This window comes from Rhipicephalus microplus, chromosome X (assembly GCF_043290135.1).
Source record: "Rhipicephalus microplus isolate Deutch F79 chromosome X, USDA_Rmic, whole genome shotgun sequence".
NCBI classification, from domain to species: Eukaryota; Metazoa; Arthropoda; class Arachnida; order Ixodida; family Ixodidae; genus Rhipicephalus; species Rhipicephalus microplus.
Window position 1 is genome coordinate 310,890,887 of NC_134710.1, and position 21,238 is coordinate 310,912,124.

Sequence of the window (21,238 nt, forward strand, 5' to 3'; positions counted from 1 at the left end):
AAATTTTTTGCAGCGTTTAACCTGTGAGGCAATAAGCTCTTTCAATGAAATAATTCCATGGTTACTAGAAAAAGTGTTTCAGGGACCCTTGAAGGTCTCACAACGTGCAAGGTTAATTTCTCAGCTCTTCGAAGCTTTCTACAGGCTTGACCAACATTTGTCTCTGCAAAGCACCAGTTGGCATAGGAAACCACGAGTAAACAGGTACTATCGCATGTAATGTAGGGGTGGTGTATGAAATATATCTGTAGTGTAATAGAAAATACGTGGGTCGAACAGAACGATGCTTGTAAGACAGGCTGCGCAAGCAGCTCGACAAAGTCAGGAACATTAAACAAAACTTCTGCTGGGCCTACATGAAAATTCGGCAGATTCCCCGTACCTTAGGAATCAATGTTATGCGAATAATGCGACTGCAAAGTAACTGTATCATAAGTTTCTATTTTTATAGCAATTATATGGACCCTCTCAACCGTTTTTTTGCCATCAGCGTCGCCGTTTGTCTTCACCGTCACGCCTCGTGTATGTACATGCCAACTGGCATCTCTCTTTAAGGAGTCAGGACTGTATGTGAACGCGAAAGTTTGCCAAGCTTTGTTGAAGCACAGGGGTGAGATTGTTGACTGAGGCAAGATAAATTGTTGGCGCAAGCTAATGCAGTTGCGTTGTATTTGTTGGCAGGGGCGCGTCCTTAGCGTAGATCTCGTATGCCTTGTCGTAATTGTCGCGCTTCTTGCCTGAACATTGAAAACCAATGCAGCCATATTTTCACCACAATATATTCACCAGTGACGAGGCCCGTCTTTTAATCAAAATATATTGTAACGATGTTGAAGGACTCGGGGTATAACAAAACGTATTTATTAAAGGGCGAACCTGTGCCCACAACTCAAAGGGACTATGGTCGTAGCACGTTACAGCAGAACGGCAAGATGTCTTCCTCTTCTACTTCTTCAAGAAGAGTCCCAAGCGCGTGGCACACATCAGCAGGGGCCAGCTGGGTTCTCGTGCTATCATCATCGTCTCTGCGCAACACTAGACGGCGCCCATGTATGTCTCTGTGCGCGTGGTGATGGGCGCGTTATTTGAATGCAGTCACTATGTCGTGGCATAATCCCCCTCCTCACACGCATCGTCCCGATGCGTCAGGCAATGAATAGATTCGTGGTAGGCGTAGGCGTCACTGGTCTTCCGGTGATCTCTCATAGTACGGCTTCATCCGGACTACATGTACAACCTCTGTAGGGTTGCGGCGTTTTGAGCTCCCGTGTATAGCGGATCTGACTTGGTAAGCTACATCGCTTACACGATGGAGTACTTCGTAAGGCCCGAAGTAGTGGCTAAAAAGTTTTTCAGAAAGTCCGCGGCGACGCACTGGGGTCCATATCCATACTTTGTCACCTGGTTGAAAATGCGCTTCGGTACGACGCTGATTGTACCGATAGGAGTCGATACGTTGTTGGCGGCGTATTCTGTATCTCGCCATCTGTCGTGCTTCCTCAGCTCTTTGCAGGAAGTCGTCTAGGCCAGGTGGATTGCTGCTTTCATCATTCAGTGGTAACATGGCATCCAGTGGAGTGGTGACTCTTCGGCCGAATACAAGTTCAAATGGTGTCACTCGCGTTGTTTCTTGAACGGCTGTATTATATGCGAACGTGATGTAGGGCAATATTTCATCCCACAGTTTATGTTCGACGTCGATATACATTGAAAGCATATCAGTCAGAGTTCTGTTCAAGCGCTCCGTTAGGCCATTTGTTTGAGGATGGTATGCTGTAGTTCTTCTCTGGTCTGTGTGGGTCATTCGCATCAGACATTTCATTAGGTCTGCAGTAAAAGCTGGGCCACGATCTGTAATTACCACGCTGGGTGCACCATGTCTGAGGACTATGTTGTTGATGAAGAACTTGGCAACTTCAAGAGATGTTGCAGTGTACAGCGAGTCAGTCTCAGCATAGCGAGTGAGATAGTCTGTGGCTACGACTATCCACTTCTTGTGTGCAGTCGATGTCGAAAACGGGCCTAGGAGATCCATACCAACTTGTTGGAATGGGGCATGCGGTGGTTCTATTGGCTGGAGGAGGCCTGCAGGTTTCACGGATGGAGTTTTGCGTCTTTGACACTCACGGCAAGTTTTCACATAGCGCTGAACTGATGATAACAGTTTTGGCCAGTAGTATTTTAGGTGAATTCTGGCGAATGTATGGCTGACACCCATGTGCCCAGATGTTGGCTCATCGTGACATGCGTGCAGAATCTCGTTTCGTAAAGGTGCAGGTACAACGAGTAAAAACTTGTCACCATGAGGCTTGAAGTTCCTCTTGTAAAGGACCCCTTCCCGAAGACAGAACGAAGGGAGCCCTCTGGATAAAGTGCGCGGGACTTTAACGTTGAGTCCTTGGAGACGCTGTATAAGCGGCAGCAAATCGGGGTCATTTTGTTGTTGTTCAGCGATTTCTGATGCCTGGACGACGCCTAGAAACGGGAAGTCTTCTTCCTCCGGCTCACTCGTCTCCACTGGTGCGCGTGACAGGCAGTCGGCATCGCTGTGCTTTTTCCCAGATTTGTATACCACAGTAACATCGTACTCTTGTAGCCTAAGGCTCCATCTTGCTAGTCGGCCAGAGGGATCCTTAAGATTCGCCAGCCAACACAGGCAATGGTGGTCACTTACTGCTCGGAATGGTCTACCGTAGAGGTACGGCCGAAATTTACTTATGGCCCAAATGACCGCGAGACACTCTTTTTCGGTTGCAGAGTAATTTGTCTCAGCTTTCGAAAGCTTGCGGCTGGCATACGCTAGCACTTTTTCTTGGCCGTTTTGCCGCTGGACTAGAATGGCTCCGAGGCCGACGTTACTCGCATCGGTGTGAACTTCAGTTTCGGCAGTATCATCGAAGTGGGCGAGGATTGGAGAGGCTTGCAGGCGTGTTATTAACTCATCAAATGCTTCCTGTTGTTCACTTTCCCACCTAAAGGGCACCTCGTCTTTTGTCAGATTAGTAAGTGGTTCAGCAATGTTCGAAAAATTTTCCACAAATCGCCGATAGTACGCGCATAAACCCAGGAAGCGACGTACTGACTTCTTGTCTTTGGGTGTCGGGAACTTCGCGATGGCAGCTGTCTTTTCGGGATCTGGCCGAACGCCGTCGGAGCTGACGACGTGTCTGAGGAATCGAAGCTCTTCAAAAGCGAAGTGGCATTTTTCTGGCTTGATAGTCAAGTCTGCTAAACGAATGGCTTCTAATACTGTGCGGAGTCGCTCTAGATGTTGGTCGAATGTAGCGGAAAATACGACAACGTCATCCAAGTACACCAAGCAGGACTGCCATTTCAGTCCCGCGAGGACAGCGTCCATCATTCTCTGAAACGTAGCTGGCGCTGTGCACAGGCCGAATGGAAGCGCTTTAAATTCGTAGAGTCCGTCTGGGGTTATGAATGCCATCTTTTCACGGTCGCGCTCATCCACCTCAATTTGCCAATATCCGCTATTGAGATCAAGGGAGGAGAAGTATTTCGCACTCCGTAGTCGATCCAGTGTATCATCGATACGCGGCAGAGGGTATACATCCCGTTTCGTTTCGCTGTTCAGTTTCCGATAGTCGACGCAGAATCGTTCTTTTTAACAAGCACTACGGGAGACACCCATGGACTGCTGGAAGGCTGGATCACGTCATCTGAAAGCATCTCCTCCACTTGTTTCTTGATGACGTCTCTTTCCTTTTGCGATACTCGATATGGGTGTTGGTAAATCGGTCTCGTGGCTTCTTCTGTTATAATCCTGTGTTTTGCAATAGCCGTTCGTCGCACCTTAGAGGACGTTGAAAAGCAGTCCGAAAACTCTTTTATAAGGGCAAACAATCGTTTCTTTTGATATTCTGGGAGCCTATGGTTGACGTTAACTGATGCGTCGACGTTGCAGGTCTCTTGTGGAGTGGTTGGCGTTGTCGCTAAACTGCATAGTTCAGTCGCCATGCAGAACTCGTGGAAATAGGCGATAGCCATACCTTGCGCGATGTGCTGACATTCATTCCCAAAATTCGTAAGGAGGACAACTGAGCGGCCATTCGTTAAGTGAACAACACCCCTTGCCACGCAAATTCCTTTGTTTAAAAATAGCTCTACGTTTCCATCCGCTATTCCTTCGTGGTCACAAAATGCCTTATTTTCAACAAGCACCATTACACTTCAGCGAGGTGGCACTGTGACGTCATCATCAACAACGCGCAGAGCAGTAAGCCGTCGCTTTTCCGATTCCTCCACCGACATAGCTTGTTCTGTCGAAAACGTTACACTGGATCTGCGCAGATTAATTATGGCTCCATTGGCTTGCAGAAAATCCATTCCTAGTATAAGCTCCCTTTAAAAGTCCGGCAGCACGATGACGTCAGCAACGGCAGTAAAGCCTCTTATTTCGAGCCTTGAGGTGCATCTGCCGAGCGGTGTAATAGTGTGGCCACCTGCCGTGCGTATCTGTGCCCCACTCCATTTTGTTACAACCTTTTTCAGTTTCCTTGCCAATTTGTGACTCATTACCGAATAATCAGCGCCGGTGTCAACTAAAGCATTCAGCTCATATCCGTCTATTTTCAACCGCAAATCTGAAGTAATCTTCGCACTGCTGCGCTTATCCTCTGTAAACATAGCATCGTCACCTTGAAACCGCAATGGAGGATCTTCGCAACTGTCGTTATCAGTGGCCTCACCTCCACAGGTCGCTTGCTTCAGTTTTCCTGGTGTGGGCTTGTAGAACGGTGCCCAGACCGTGCGGAAGAAGCACGTGGGCTGGGTGATCGGTAACGCCTGGGCGACGGCGATCTTGGCTGATGTTGGCGTGGAGTGAGTGGGCTCTGGCGCGCGGACAAGTACTCTTCGATTTCGGTTGGCCGTTCACCGTTTCGAGGGCATGGTGCGTACAACGGAAAGCCCCTTAATCCTGCCTGTCGGTAAGGGCAGAACCTATACAGGTGACCTGCTTCCCCACAATGGAAACACAAAGGCCTGCGCTCATGGTCACGCCAGATGTCACTTTTCCGGGGCCTTTGATCCACGTAGCGAGCTACACCACGGGCTCGTGGCAGGTAGGTAGCCGTCGGTTCCAGTGGACGAGGTGCGCTGCGTACCGTTTGTGGGCAAGGAGAGGCCATCGTAACTGCTGCATTGGTGTGCGCCGCGGGTTGTCTGAGTACTTCAGAGTACGTTGGGATGCGTTGGATCGGCTGTGGCGCACGCTCCGGCTCACGTATCATCTGCCTCAGTTCATCTCGTACTACGTCGACTACAGACAGTGTTGCTGTAGTGTGAGGCGCTTGCAGCTTGCTGAGCTCTTCCCTGATCACCGACCTGATGAGTTCTCGCAGAGCGTCCATGTCACTTCGCTGGCGTCCAGAGAAGACATTGGCAGGTGCATAGTTTATGTCTCGATTGTACTGTCGAGCCCGCTGTTCTAGCGTTTTCTCTATGGCTGTCGCTTCCGCATGAAACTCCGCAACTGTTCGTGGTGGGTTGCGGACGAGAACAGCGAATAGCTCTTGCTTCACCCCACGCATGCCCTATCGGAAAAATTGCCATGGTGGATACTGGAAAACATGGTGGGAGTAGTGGAAATAATAGTGGGCATGGTGGAAATAATAGTGGGCATGGTGGAAATTATGATGACTATGGTGGGACTTAGTGGAAAATATGGTGGTTATACTGGGACATACTGGGTGGTATGGTGTACAAATGATGGGTAAAGTGGAAATGATGGTGGAAAGCAGAGGCTATATAGTGGGCAATAATGGGACACTCTGCCCACCATTGCGATAATGCTGGGAAGCCCTAAGCATATGGTGGGTGGTGCTTATTATGGTGGGCTACATGGTGTACCAAGTTGAGAAACTCTTCCCACCATTGCGATAATGCTGGGAAGCACTAAGCATATGATGGGTGCTGCTTGTTATGGTGGGCCACATGGTGTACCAAGCTGAGAAGCTCTGCCCACCATCGCGATAATGCTGGGAAGCAGTAAGCAGATGATGGGTGGGCTTATAATGGCGTGCAATTTATATAGTGTACAAAGCTGGGATCTGTACACTACATGTTCTACCACCATGATTTCCACCAAAGGTTAAGCCTACTGACCGAGCCCGTACAATTGTGTTATCCGTGCTTCCGGGTTTCAGAATACATGATTACGACGATTAAGTATGACAATACAGCGCAGCCATATGGCATCAATTAACCTAATTGAAGCATTTTTCATTGTGTATGGTGTCCGCTCAAGAAGCAACAAACATTGATGCGACGCGATTAAATCACTCCCAGAGAACGTAATTAAGTGTCTTCTCACCGACAGCCGCCGGTCACACTCGCCGGCACTTCTCTAGCTTTTGTACGAGATCTCAGACGTGGCAATTCGTGTGCTTGGTGAACCAATATGATAGCGTAATGTTTCCGGCACACTGCATTCGTTTTGGCCAAGCCGTTATGTAGTTGTTGCTTTAGCGAAAGAGCTACAGCATTGCGCTGGCGCGACCACCCTCTACATTGCGCGAAAAGCATCCCAATACTCAATCAAATAAATTAGGCGGGCGTATCTGTGGAATGAGCCTAGAAGCGTCATAAAGCGTGAGCAGATGTCGCCCTTTAGAACGAGCGCGAAATGGATATTAAACTTGGCAAACCCCGCCGGTAAACTGTTGCTGCTCCCCAGTCCACTTGGTTTTTTTTTTCTTGAAGTTGTGAATTGCAAAAAATAGCACTAGTGTCATTAACATAGTGGCAATCGTTACAGGCCGCAGTTGCTTGTGTTTAATAAATGTGCAATATTTAGTAGCAGGTGTACATCTTGTCTATGTTGTGTACACGACAAACATAACCAAGTTGAACCTTAAGTTTGTATGCCAACTAAGTATTTAACACGCAATGAACGTCATGTTGGTGTGGCGCAGTGTGTGGTCTGTGGGAAAGAAAAAACTGTACAAAGATTTATGTGACACGATGCTCCCCATCCCACTGTACAGAGCGCTATATACAGCACGCAAGGGTCAGAATGTACTTAAACGAGTTAAAAAAATGCCAGCAGCTCCAAGTGCGAAAACGTTCTTTTTCAAATTACACACTGGAACACTTCCTGTAAGAACCTTCCTAAAGGAGCGGGGGTTTGATATGCCTTGGGGATTTCACTGTCTAATCTGTAAGAAACCGGAAACTATTGACCATGTTTTTCTGCACTGTTGGGAAGGAGCTTAGTTTTGGGACGTATTACAAAGGACAATCAAAAAAGAGTTCCCGTTAGACCCTCATGGGATCAGAGATTTGCCAATAGAGAATGAGGATGGACTACCTTTCGATTTTATCATGATGACTGCCTTGCACAGTATATGGCGCTCTAGAATGGCTGGATTTCATTGTGACCCAGACAGAAGACCAGCAAGAGAGCATTTCAAAGAAAGCATCTCAAGATTACTCGAGGTAGTAAGAACAGACGAATGTGTACCTTCATGGGTAGAAAGGGTAGAAGCCCTACTGACCATGACGGAATTCTAGGACGTGATGTGTTATAGTAATGCTTGACGGGCTTAGTTATTTTTAAGTTTATTGTATTGTTCGTTGTGAATTGTAATATATTTATCTTAGCAACCCGTTTGTGATGTTGAACCGGAAATAGAGAAAAAAATATTGGTGTGGCGCAGTGGTTAGCGTCTTCGAATGGGAATCCGCAGGTTGCACGTTCGATCCTCCGTGGCGCCTTGTTTTTTTTTTACGGGACGGGTGTTTTTTATACCGTTTTTATAGAATTCTTTTTTATTTTTTTTGGCAGCTCGTCACGGTGATTCTGACGTCATTTCGCGCTCAAGTGTTGCCGGCACTGCAGCACCCACCATACCCACCATGCGCCATGGTGGGCGTTTCCCACCATTCACCCACTACATTAATCCACTATAATGGTGGGTGGTGGTTTCCACCATGCCCACCATTCGTTTTTTTCCGATAGGGTGAGGTGGCGTAGCTTCTTGTCTTCGGTCATATGGGTATCTGCGCGCTTGAACAGGCGGATCATGTCCTCGATATACATTGCGACACTTTCGTTGGTGAGTTGGTTCCTGGATTCGAGCGCAGCCTGCGCCTTTTCTTTGCGATCCGCGCTGGCATAAGTCGCCAGAGCTTGTCGCCGAAATTCATCCCAGGTCGTAAAGGAGGTTTCATGGTTTTCATACCACGTCTTTGCGAAGTCCTCCAAAGCAAAGTATACGCGGCGGAGCTTCTCTCTCTCGTCCCAACCGTTCAAACGTGCCACTCTCTCAAAGAGGTTCAGCCAATCTTCTACGTCTTCATACGAGTCGCCATGAAATACTGGTGGCTGGTGAGGCTGATTTATCACCACTTGGGCGGGTGTTTCATGACTTGTCATGGTGGCGGCGTCCATTGACTGAGTTCCCCTTGGCGCAAAGTGGAGTGGGCTGAATTCTGGTGAATCACCTCGAAGACGGCGACTGGTCCTCTGATGCACAGGTGTCGGCTCCGCAGTATCAACTGGCTGGTGGTCGGGGCTACGCTGTCTTGCGTTCGTAGGGCTTTGATTCATTACCCAGCACCTCCACCAGAAATGTAACGATGTTGAAGGACTCGGGGTATAACAAAACGCATTTATTAAAGGGCGAACCTGTGCCCACAACTCAAAGGGACTATGGTCGTAGCACGTTACAGCAGAACGGCAAGATGTCTTCCTCTTCTACTTCTTCAAGAAGAGTCCCAAGCGCGTGGCACACATCAGCAGGGGCCAGCTGGGTTCTCGTGCTATCATCATCGTCTCTGCGCAACACTAGACGGCGCCCATGTATGTCTCTGTGCGCGTGGTGATGGGCGCGTTATTTGAATGCAGTCACTATGTCGTGGCAATATGACCGGCTTGGGTCAACAGATGGACGCCATTGCACTGCATTAGTTCAGTTTATTAACTTCAATTTAAGCTCAGATGCCTAATATGCTAACATGACAGCTCAAAAACGCACCAGCCGAGCGCATGCTGAAAGGGTTTTTGAGATGCTATCTTTCAGCTAGCAAATTGGGCGAGTTAGAATGTACTCGCAATGACCAGCTCGAACAAGACGGAGGATAGAAAAAAACACACAGACAGGCACTGCGTCGTGTAAACATTCTTATATTCTTGTGTTTTCTTCCCGTTTTTCGCTTGTGTCTTGTTCACGCAGGCTTTTACCAGTAGGCGCGCAAGTCCTTAATTTTTCAATATAATACCAGAGAACGTTAGCCTATAGACTGTTTTCCGCATCTAGTTTGTCTATGAAAAACTATATGGCACAACCGCACCGAAGCTTCATGGTCTTCTCCTCGGCGACGCGGTCACAATGTGGCGTGTGGCGGACGTTGCCCTGCCGCCTACAGTGAGAAACGGTGGTAGTAGTGATTTTGGAAGAAGGAAAAAAGCCTCTGATTTCTGTCAGCCATAAGAAGTCGACATGGAGCAGTGCCCAAAGAGAAAAAAAATCACTGCATATCCGCGAAGTGAATGATGAGTGGGCGAAGCTCCGGGGGATCATTAACCATGAATTTTCCCATACATTGCCGGCGCTTCCGTTTCACTGCTGCTGCGCGAGCCCTCGCCACATCAGGATGAGCTTGCCGACGTTTCCGTGCCGCTGCAGCTTCGCGAGCCCTCAGCTCCGGGTCGGCTTCCCGGCGCTGCCGTTTTGCTGCAGCTTCCCGAGTGCGCAAGTCTGGATCCGCTTGTCTGCGCTGCCGTGCTGCAGCCGCTCTGTGAGCCCGAAACTATGGACTGCGTTGGTGGTGGTGGTAGTGGTTGGAAGAGGAAAAAGGCACCTAATTTCTGCAGCCCGGTAGGGAGCACGGCGCAGTGCCTCGCCTTGCAGCACAGCCGCGCTGCGCACTCCATGACCGCCGCTGTCGAAAGACAGAGAGACGGCCACGCTCCTAGTACAGTGTCTAGAAAAATGCTACCTAGTGTGCTGAGCGCGCGCATTTTGTACGAGGGAGGGTGGTCGAACAAGTGATGACTGCGCTCAGTTGCCGCAAGCAGCGCTGCGAGTCGAGTGGGTGCTTGATTGTGCGGAGTTTTCTCGTCCATTTGCTGCCGGAGCCTCGCTACGAGTAAGATAAGTGTTTGACAGCTGTTATCTGTCGTATTGTGAAGTTCAATTTTGCCAGATGTGAGCAGCAACATACTGAGATGTTAAAGGCTAAGGGGCAATGCAAAGACAGGACATGTTTTGTACCTCTGTGTCGAAGCGGTTATCGGTCGAACGAGGAAAGGGTATCTTTGTTCACCGCACCGACGGACCCAGCACGGCTTGAAGAATGGGAAAGCAGGATCAAGAGGGCAGACAGAAGGCTGACGCCGAAGGCTGTCGTTTGCGAACGACATTTTGAGAGTGACTGCATCGAACAATCTTTTCAGATTACAGTGAACGATGTCGTGAATGAAATCGCCCGAGAGAAGCCGCGCCTGAAGTCCGATGCTGTCCCTACAGTGTTCGCAAATTACCCAACACATCTTGTACCTAAGAAGGTGGTGAAAAGGAAAGTTCGAAACCTCTGTGATCAAGGACCGGCACCTAAAAAATGGAAGCGAAATGTCGAGTTTACGTTCTTCAAATCGTACTCAGCAGTGTGTGTGTGTGTGTGCGTGCGTGCGCATGTGTGTGAGCGTGTGTGTGTGTGTATGCGTGTATGTGTATGCGTGTATGTGTGTGTGCGTGTGTGTGTGTGCGTGTGTGTGTGCGCGCACGTGTGTGTGTGTGCGTGTGTGTATGTGTGTGTGCGTGCGTGTGTGTGCGTGCGTGCGTGTGTGCGTGAGTGTGCGTGTGTGTGTGCGTGTGAGTGTGCGTGTGTGTGCGTGTGTGTGTGTCTGTGTGTGTGTGTGTGTTTTGTTGGCGGCAGCCAACGGTGAGGTGTTTGTTACCGACATTATCTGCATTTGATATTGCTAAATACGAGTACTGTGAAAGCAGTCGCGTAGGTATTATGCAATAAAGCGTTTTGTAAAGAACTCTCCGAAAATACAGAAAAATTGAAAGTTGGCCTCGCGCGACTCGGCCTACACACAAAGTTGTTCTAAGAGAGAAAGGAAGAGAAAAGTGAGCTCCGTAACTGTCTGCTTCAGCGAGCGACACCTCAACAGTAGCTCACAGGGGATGGGGGTGAGGAGGGATTAAAAGGATAGGAATTAATGTGTGTAGAGAGAGAAAAGGCATGAGGAGGTAAGCCAGAGAGCGACGACATATTGAGGGGATAGGAGAGATAGGAAAGATGGAAACGCGGTCACAGGAGTCCGAGGACGGGGCACCACTTGCGAGAGCTCTTGTCGGCGTCAGGAGGTGGCGTAGAGCAAGTCCAGTCGGTCATAGCTACACTGTCGTCGGAGGTCGGTGTCAGGAGATGACGTAGGGCGAGCCCAGTCGGCCAGAGCTACGCGGACGTCGGAGATCGCGAGGGCACAACCGGTGGCACGCAATCCAGCGAGTGAGTCCTCGGCCTACTGAAAGCTTCGCAGCGCTTTCGGAGCGCGCGGATTGATTGCAGATGCACCCACTCGCAACGCAGCGCGCCAAGTAGGCGCCAACGGCAGTCATCAGCGACGGAGCCATCTGCTCGCCTGCGTTCAGCACACTAGGTAGTATTTTTCAGGACACTGTACCCCTAGCAGTCTCCTTTCAAACCAAAGCATGCGTCAAGAGCAAGCGCTGGTATCGCCACACCCTCCACCGAGTGCTACATGACCGCCGCTCTCGAAAGAGAGAGAGAGAGAGAGCCGCGCCCCTAGCAGTCTCATTTCAAAGCGCAGCACGTACGTGCCAAGAGCGATGGATGGATGAATTGATGTGGCTGACCCTTTAGATCGGGCGGTGGCTAACGCCACCTAGCCGTAATACTTATTGAGCTAAAAACAAGATTTACCTTTTTTTCCCTTCAAATAGGAAAGTAGAGGACTGGTACTTTGCAGAGAAGAGTTTCATCTTCACTTGTGCCATGACTTTAGCCACCAATCAGATAACATCCTTCTAGTTAATTCTACCCGCTTAAAGTCTATTTTGCCCTCCCTGTCCGTGAACCCCAGTGCTTTGAAAAACTCTTCGCCATCACCGTGAACTATAGGGTGAAGCTCTTTACAAAACATTATCAAGTGTTCGGCAGTTTTCTCCTCCTCTCCACACGCACTACATACCGTGTTTACTCTTCGTATTTGACCCGATATGTCTTGGTTTGCGATACTCCCGTCCTGGACTCAAACAGTAGAGAACTACCACGAGTATTGTCATAGATCCTTTCCTAGGCAATTTCCTGCCTAAAAGTTCGATAGATCTCAAGTGCGGACTTCTTAACCATGCCAATTATCCACATATCTGTCTCCGTTTCCTTCACCTTCTTTTTAACCGATAGTTTTTTTTTGGTTGGGCCCCCTGCTGTTTTTTAAGTATTTACCCGTCAATTTTCTGGTTCGCTTCATCCATTTTGTACCAACATTCTTCATGTACAAGTAGCTGAAAACTTTCCTAGCCCAACACTCCTCTCCCATTTTTCTTAATCGCTCCCCAAATTTTGTCGTGCTGCTAGCTTCCCTGCACTCAAACGATGTCCATTCCATGTCTACCTGTACCCCCTGATTTGGGGTATTCCCGTGTGCTCCCTAGCAAGTCTACCTATGCCACATTGTTTAGTTTTTCATCTTACTTGAACTCCTGATTTCATGCACAAGACCGCATTGCCGAAAGTCAAACCCGGGACCATGACATTTTTCAAATCCCTCTCACAACGTCCTACCTACTGTAGTTCAACAGTGCCCTATTTTTCCTTACAGTTGCATTCCTGGTGCCCTTAGCCATTACCTATCTTTCGTGCTCCCTTAGATACCCAGTCCCGTTATTTATCCATACGCCCAAATATTTGTATTTATCCACTATTTCTAGCGTGACTTCCTGTATCTTATGCTCGCTGCCTTTATCATCATTAAAAATCACGATTGCCGATTTTCTTCTGCTGAACTTCAAATTTAACCTATCTCCTTCATTACTACAGATGTCTATCGATCCCTGGAGATCTTCCTTGTTGTCGACTATTAATACTATATCAACTGTATACATCAATAATGGTAACGGCTGTTCAATGTGTTTTCCTTGCTTGGCAAAAGAGAGGCTGAAGCCGAGTCGACACCCCTCTAGTCCCCGGAGATAACGCATAAATAATAAAGGTGACAAGGGACATTGTTGTCGAAGCCCGTGTTGTATCTCTATAGGTTCAGATACCTGTTCTCTCTATTTGATAAATATTTGTTAATTTTATAGATTTCTTCTCGAATCACACTATCGCAAGCTCTCTTGTTATCTAGAAATGCCAGCCACAAAGGCCTGTGTTCTTTTTCCGCTATTTTAGTACACTGCATCAATGAAAAGAGAATGTCCTCTAATCTCCTTTGTTTACGGAACGCATTTTGTCGTTCTCCCAGCAACCCCTCATTCTCCACCCATGTCGGTAGTCTTTACTATCCGCATCACCAGCCTGTAAACAACTGAGGTCACTGTTATAGGACGGTAGCTGTTTATATGAGCCTTGCCCCCTTTCTTTTATAGATCATGCTCATCCTGCTTAGTTTCCATCCATCGAGGACTTCACCATGGATTATTATTTTGCTCACTGCCTCTCTCAAGGTTTGCTTAGACTTCGGACCTAATGTCTTTATCAGCATAAGTGGAATGCCATCTGGGCCTGTTGATGTGTTACTAGGAGTGCGGGCACAACCCCGCTCTCTACCGGGCACTTCTAGTACTAGCGTGTCACGTCGATGAGCAGGGGACATGGCTCGGCATTAAGCTTCGCCCCTAACAAGAGAAACGGGCAGCGCGCACTATGCGCTGCGCCTGCTTTGACAGCCTTCTACCAGGCACGGCGGCGGTGAATCGGCCGGCCATCAACGACAGTGAAGAAGTGGAAAGAAGAAGACCATTAGATCACGTGTTCAAATGTGGCAGCGTCGGTTCGCCGCTGCGGAACAGCCACTACAGCGTGCTACACTCTACTGCCACTTAGCCTGCATAGCAGCTACAGTGTACTAGAAAGAGGCAGTGAGCTCACTGCCCTATCCCTGCGCTGCGCCGCCATGGCCCTCCCCGCGTCGACAGATCGGGCGCCCCCATGGGTGCTGCCACCAATTTCTTATGAAAACTGCGTTCGCGCGTCCCTGGGGTGTCGCTGGTTGGTTACGTGGCAGTTCACGGGGGCGGGAGGTAAAAACACTGCGTTGAATGCAGGGAGACGGCCTCCGCAATGACGCAAGAAGTAAAAATTATATGGTTAGGAGTTTTACACTTTATAAATGTTTTATTTTTAAACTGGCCCAAGTAGTTTAAGCCACTGTTTTTATTCGAGAGTGCCCGACTATGAAGTGCATGTTCACGCCATTCATTCGTTTGAAAGACCTTTGTCGGTACCACACGTGCCGCTTTGGTGAACTTGTGTATGTTTCTCTGGAAAATCGGCATCTGCAACTTTTTCAAAAACGATCCGCCGCTGCATCTGGAAGGGCAGGGTACGCTTTTCACAGCCTCCGGGGGTCGCGCAAACAAAGCGTGCCACATACGTACAGAGAAATTTTCGGGGCAGTGTTTTACGACAAAAAGAGCTGAAACCATTTGGGAGTGACCGCAGTGTCAAGTATGATAAAAAAGCAAAGAAAAACAAGAAAAGAAAGCACGAAAGCAGTGACCGCAAAGGCATAATCATGCTTTGGTTTAGCTAGAGATATCAATCAGTAAGACATTTCGAGATCGGCCTTTTTGTATTTTAATTTTTGCCCCGCCGTGGTGGTCTATTTATTTTTATTTATTTATTTAAAAAATACTGTCAACCCTCCTTGAGGGTTATTACAGGAGTGGAAAGGATACAAACATTATACAAGCAAGGCAATATAGTGGCAATACAAGAAGAGTACATAAGAAACGCTCGATCATGATAATAAGTAATGTATACATCATACAGGCATAGTTGCCTTGAACCAAATGATGAAGAAAAATAAAATAAAATGTTAGAGTGTGGATGCTTTCTCCCGAACGCAATTAGGTTAACACCTGGAACTTGGGAGCACAGACATGAGTTTTTCAACGCTTTCTAAAAATTTTTGAAGTGTTGGCTGTGCTACAGTATCTGGATCAAGCGCATTCCATTCTCTTATTACGCGAGGGAAAAATGAAAACCTGAAGGTATTGTTACTGCAGAAATATTCTTTGAAGATGAGGTCGTGTTTTTGGCGCACTTTCCCTTTTTCTTTTATAGTAGTGAAGACGGAGGCATTAGTTTTAAAGTGGCCGTGCAACAGTTGATAAAAGAACTTCAACCGATGTATTTTTGCTCTATCGCGAAGCGTAGGTAGCTCTGCTCGGAGCAGAAGCTCGGAAGGGGAATCCGTTCGCCTATAGCGGTTAAAGATAAATCTTACCGCCTTGCGCTGTACGCTCTCGAGCAAAGCTATGTCAGTATTTGTTGAAGGAAACCACACTATATTCGCATATTCTAGCATAGGTCTTATAAAGGAAATGTAAGATAAGCGCTTGGTATCTGTGGTAGCGTAGCGTAGGGTCCGTTTTAGAAAAATCAACTTGTTTATTGCCTTTTTCGTCACCTGATGTATATGCGCAGTCCATTTGAGGTCAGATGATATTAGAAGCCCTAAATATTTATACTGAGTTGCTGTGCGAAGGGTGACACCATTAAGTGAGTATGGAAATAATAGTTTGTTTTTCTTTCTGCTTATGTTCATCACGACCGTTTTTTCGGAATTAATAACCATCTGCCAATCATGGCACCACTGGGCTACGTTGTTTAGGGAATCGTTAAGGGCAACCTGATCGTCAATGTGTTTGATTTCACTGTAAATCATGCAGTCATCTGCAAACAGTCTAATTTTAACGTTTACTGATTCAACAATGTCATCTATGAATAACAGGAACAAGAGCGGAGCGAGAACGGATCCCTGCGGAACGCCCGAAAGAACTTTAACAGTGTCAGAATTTTGTCCATTATAGTGCACAAACTGGTAGCGGTCTGAAAGGTAATCACTAATCCATTCAACTATTGGACCATTGCCTAGTTTGTCTATGAGTTTAGTGATGAGTTTAGAGTGGGACACGCGGTCGAAGGCCTTAGAGAAATCTAAAAAAAATTACATCGATTTGTGATTGTTCATTTATTGCCAGCCCGAAGTCATGTATAGCCTCTGCAAGTTGAGTGACAGTAGATAGCCCACTTCTGAACCCATGCTGAGAAAGAGAGATGAGGTTGTTTTCTTCTACATGCTTGGTTAATAACTTTAAGATAATGTGCTCGAGAATTTTGCAACTAGTGCAAGTTAAAGAAATTGGCCGGTAGTTCGTTGGGATAGAAGTATCACCAGATTTGTGCACTGGCACAACTTTCGCGATTTTCCACTCCGCCGGAAGACGGCAATCGCTAATTGACTTTGTAAATATGAGATGGAGGTACTTGCTAATGGGTTCAGCATAGCGTTTAAGGAAGGTGTTTGGTATTTCGTCTGGGCCACTACTTTTCTTTTCATCAAGGTCTAATAGCAGTGAAAGAATGCCAGGTACTGTCATATTTAACGACGGAAGTGATCTGCCTTGGTCATCGTGACGGGAACCCGGTGTAATCTTTCGGAGGTTATCAGTGCTAAAAACAGAGTGAAAGTAAGAATTGAAATTATTCGCCTTTTTCTTGCCCTCTTCAGCTGGAAACACCGATAATGTCGACCGTTTTACGCTTATGTAGCGCCAGAATTTATCGGGTGCGCTTTTAATAAACTTTTGTAGGGTGTGTCCATAAAAATGCCGTTTTGCGTCTCGTATCTTTCCTTTTAAGGTCGATGTCAGCGTTGCTATTTGTGAGCTAGCACTTCCTAGCGTTTTTTTTGCCTTCCTTAGACGCTTGATTTTGCGCTTAAGGTGAATTATGTCGCGGGTAACCCATGGGTTGTGCTTTCTTGTAACCAGTTTTCGTTTGGGAATAAAGTTAGAAATACAATGCATGATATGATGCTTAAACTGTGCCCACACTTCATCTATGCTCGTGTTATCTGCACATAGCTCAGAAAACTCGGGATACTCGTGCGACAGGTAACTCATTATCGCCGCATCATTAGCTTTATTGAAGGAGGGCACATATTGCACTGGGCCAGATTGCCGTATTGGAGTTGCTAAAGGCAAAGTACACAAAACTATTTTATGATCCGATATGCCATTATTGTTTCAACACTTGCACTGTCGGTGGAAAAGTGATCACTTGCAAATACAAGGTCTAACACTGAGTGCGACTGTCCTTGTGTTCGTGTATTTTCGACAACAAGCTGAGTTAGGTTAAAAGCAAATAAGAAGTCGATGACTATATTATTCGACAGGGGACCTGGACTTAATGAGGACCAATTTACATCAGGTAGGTTGAAGTCACCTGCCATGATAATCCTGCCACCGAGCATATGTAAATTCATATAATCCAGAAGGGGGTTTAGGTACGACGCATCGGCGTTCGGGGGCCTATAAACGGCGCCAACATACACGTAGCCGTCTTTCAGGAGAAGCTTACACCAAACCGCTTCGACACTGTTCACCTCTGGCATGACCGTGTAAGCGATTCCCTGCCGTAAAACAATTGCTACTCCTCCGCCTCTAGTGTCCCTATCTTTGCGGACAATTGTGTAGCTCGGTGGCACAATTTCATGGTCATATATATTTGAATGTAGCCACGTTTCACTCACAGTAACAATATCAGGTTTTTGGGCCAATAAAACAGCTTCAAATTGTTCTGCCTTGTTCACAAGACTTCGCGCGTTTACATTTAGAAGGGTTATGGGCGTTATCGTCGAGAAGACTGCGCCGTTGGTAGTTGCTCTTCGTTTTTTTTATTTACTTGTGCGATATTTTTACTGTCTTCGTCCCAAGTAAAAAGACGACCGTTTATCTGAACTTTGTCAAAAATAAGCCTTACCCTTTCCCCTCTATCGCGGTTTTCTTTCGTGATTTTCCACAGTTTTCTTCTAGTTTCACGCACGCCAAACGAGTAATCCTCGCTTATTGAGTAACCGCTCCCTTTCAGTTTGGAACAGGACTGGAGTATTTTAACTTTGTCGCGATAATCGAGCAACTTGAGAATTATTGGCCTGTTTTTCGGATCGCCTTCTCTAGTTCTACCAAGTCGGTGGATACGTTCAATGCCTGCACTCTTTACGTCTAGTATATCTTCAAATATTTCCTTTGATACGAGGTTATGAAGCTCTTGAAAGGACTCGTTTTGTTGTTCCTCAACTCCGTACACAATCAGGTTGGACCTCCGACTTCTGTTCTCTAGTTCTTCGATTTTCCTATTCATGCCTTTGATGTTATTTTCTAGTTCCACTATTCGCTTTACGCAATCAGAAACCTGCTTTTCCAGTCCACTAATTTTTTCAAGTTTCTTATCGATTGCAGTTAGTTTCTGATTTGTGACGGATTTTTCTTTCTTGATTTCCTTTATGTCGTCTGCGATTGCCTTTAGTTGCTTTGACCAATCGCCCTCTGTAGGCCCTGGATTAGTTTCTACGTCGCCACTAAGTAACAACAGGTAGCGAAGAGAATCAGTCACGTTAGTAAGTATTTCGCACATTGACCATGGGCATGGCAGCAAGAATAAGCAAACGTTATTGCTACGGTGACACTTTCCGTATCGTTTGCTCACCTGTACGAAAAACATGATCGGGTTTGAAGTCCGTATCATGGCGTTGCCGCCATGCCCACTGTCAGGTGCCGCGGTGAAGAGCCGTTTTATAGTCCCGTTGACGAATGCATCCGTTAACGCCCCTGGTGGATCCGATGACGTCATCTGTGCTCCTCCGGGAACGATGTTTAGCCGATGAAAGACCACGGGCATCGGCTTTTCTTAATCGGTTACCGAGAACATAGCTGGCGATGAAGGGGCGTTGTTCATCGGTGATAGCCACGCTGGGACAAACAGCAATCCAAGCAGAACCTGTACGAAAAACATGATCGGGTTTGAAGTCCGTATCATGGCGTTGCCGCCATGCCCACTGTCAGGTGCCGCGGTGAAGAGCCGTTTTGTAGTCCCGTTGACGAATGCATCCGTTAACGCCCCTGGTGGATCCGATGACGTCATCTGTGCTCCTCCGGGAACGATGTTTAGCCGATGAAAGACCACGGGCATCGGCTTTTCTTGATCGGTTACCGAGAACATAGCTGGCGATGAAGGGGCGTTGTTCATCGGTGATAGCCACGCTGGGACAAACAGCAATCCAAGCAGAACCTGTACGAAAAACATGATCGGGTTTGAAGTCCGTATCATGGCGTTGCCGCCATGTCTAGTGGCTAAGGTACACGGCTGCTGACCCGCAGGTTGCGGGATCGAATCTCGGCTGCGGCGGCTGCATTTCCAATGGAGGCGGAAATGTTGTAGGCCTGTGTGCTCAGATTTGAGTGAACGTTAAAGAACCCCAGGTGGTTGAAATTTCCGGAGCCCTCCGCTATGGCGTCCCTCATAATTATATGGTGGTTTTGGGACGTTAAACCCCACATATCAATTAATCAATTTTCAACTTTTGCCTGATAACTACGCCAACCAGTCGTATTAGATGTCGCAAAATTTGTTTTCTGGGTGGTTTTGTGTGGGTTGTCTCACTGTTTCGCCCTATTTTTGTTTTCATTGCTTTTTAAAAATTTTATGCTCGCTTTGAACCATATATGCATAGATTCCTTATTGCGCGTGCATTGATCGTTTTTTATCGGGGTCCCAGTAACGATATTTATGTCTTCGCCCTTTGGCTGTACTGATAGGCTTCGGAACAACATTAAGTATTATTTGCAGTTCTTTTTTTTTCTTCAGCCGAGTAGCAGATGCTTATTCACGTTTGTTGCATCTGTTTATTCTTTGACCAGGAGTGATAAATTTCTTGCATGTTTAATTTGGATTGTGATATAGCAAGCATTTGCGCATACACAGATACATCATCATCACCATCATCATCATCATCATCATCATCATCATCATCATCATCATCATCATCATCATCATCATCATCATCATCATCATCAGCCTGACTACGTCCACTGCAGGACAAAGGCCTCTCCCATGTTCCGCCAGTTAACCCGGTCCTGTGCTTGCTGCTGCCAATTTATACCCGCAAACTTCTTAATCTCATCTGCCCACCTAACCTTCTGTCTCCCCCGAACCCGCTTGCCTTCTATGGGAATCCAGTCAGTTACCCTTAATGACCAGCAGTTATCCAGTCTACGTGCTACATGCCTGGCCCATGTCCATTTCCTCTTCTTGATTTCAGCTATGATATTCTTAACCCCCGTTTGTTCCCTAATCCACTCTGCTCTTTTCTTGTCTCTTAAGGTTACACCTACCATTTTTCTTTCCGTTGCTCGCTGCGTCATCCCGAATTTAAGCTGAACCCTCTTTGTGAGTCTCCAGGTTTCTGCTCCGTAGCTAAAGACCGGCAAGATACAGCTGTTATATACCTTCCTCTTGAGGGATAGTGGCAATCTGCCTGTCATAATCTGAGAGTGCTTGCCAAATGTGCTCCACCCCATTCTTATTCTTCTAGTTACTTCAATCTCGTGGTTCGGCTCCGTGGTTATTACCTGCCCTAAATAGACATAGTCTTTTACAACTTGAAGTTCACTATTACCTATCTCGAAGCGCTGCTGAACACACCAAGGAAAATTTCGCCTACGGAAATTTCGACCACCTGGGGTTTCTTTAACGTGCACTCAATACACAGACACGGTATAGGGCAAATCAAATCAATTTGTCAGTACGAGATGCTGTCGCGTGTTTTTTTGTGCTCTGTTCTTTTCACGCTGCTGAATAACTGGCGGAAATTATTTATATGGTGTAGTAAAAATATGTGGACGCACATGATATGTATTTTAGTTTTTATGTACTCAATATAACTATGCGCATAGATATTTTTTCATTAGATTCGTTTGTACCACATTCGCCTATGAGTCCAACCGGCCTCGATAACCTCGTATGATCTACAGGTGTAATCAAAGTGCTTAAGATTACGATGCGGAAACATTTATCACAAAGCCAAGTGATTCCACTCATGAGTGATTTGCGAAATGATCTTTTATTTACTTCCAATCAGCTCCACTCATATATGCGAGAAGAAAGGAATAGGAAAATGAGGCGTTTTAATTGCACTATGGGGCTCGAAAGGCGGGAGTGAAGTTGCTGCTAT

The 21,238-nt window shown here is 46.9% G+C and overlaps 1 protein-coding gene across 1 annotated transcript in view; it reads right to left on the bottom strand.

Annotated features, from left to right (window-relative positions):
• The window catches only part of LOC119161315 (high-affinity choline transporter 1), a 137,337-nt gene that overhangs the window by 6,065 nt on the left and 110,034 nt on the right, over positions 1-21,238 (bottom strand). The gene's annotated exons all lie outside the window — the stretch shown is intronic.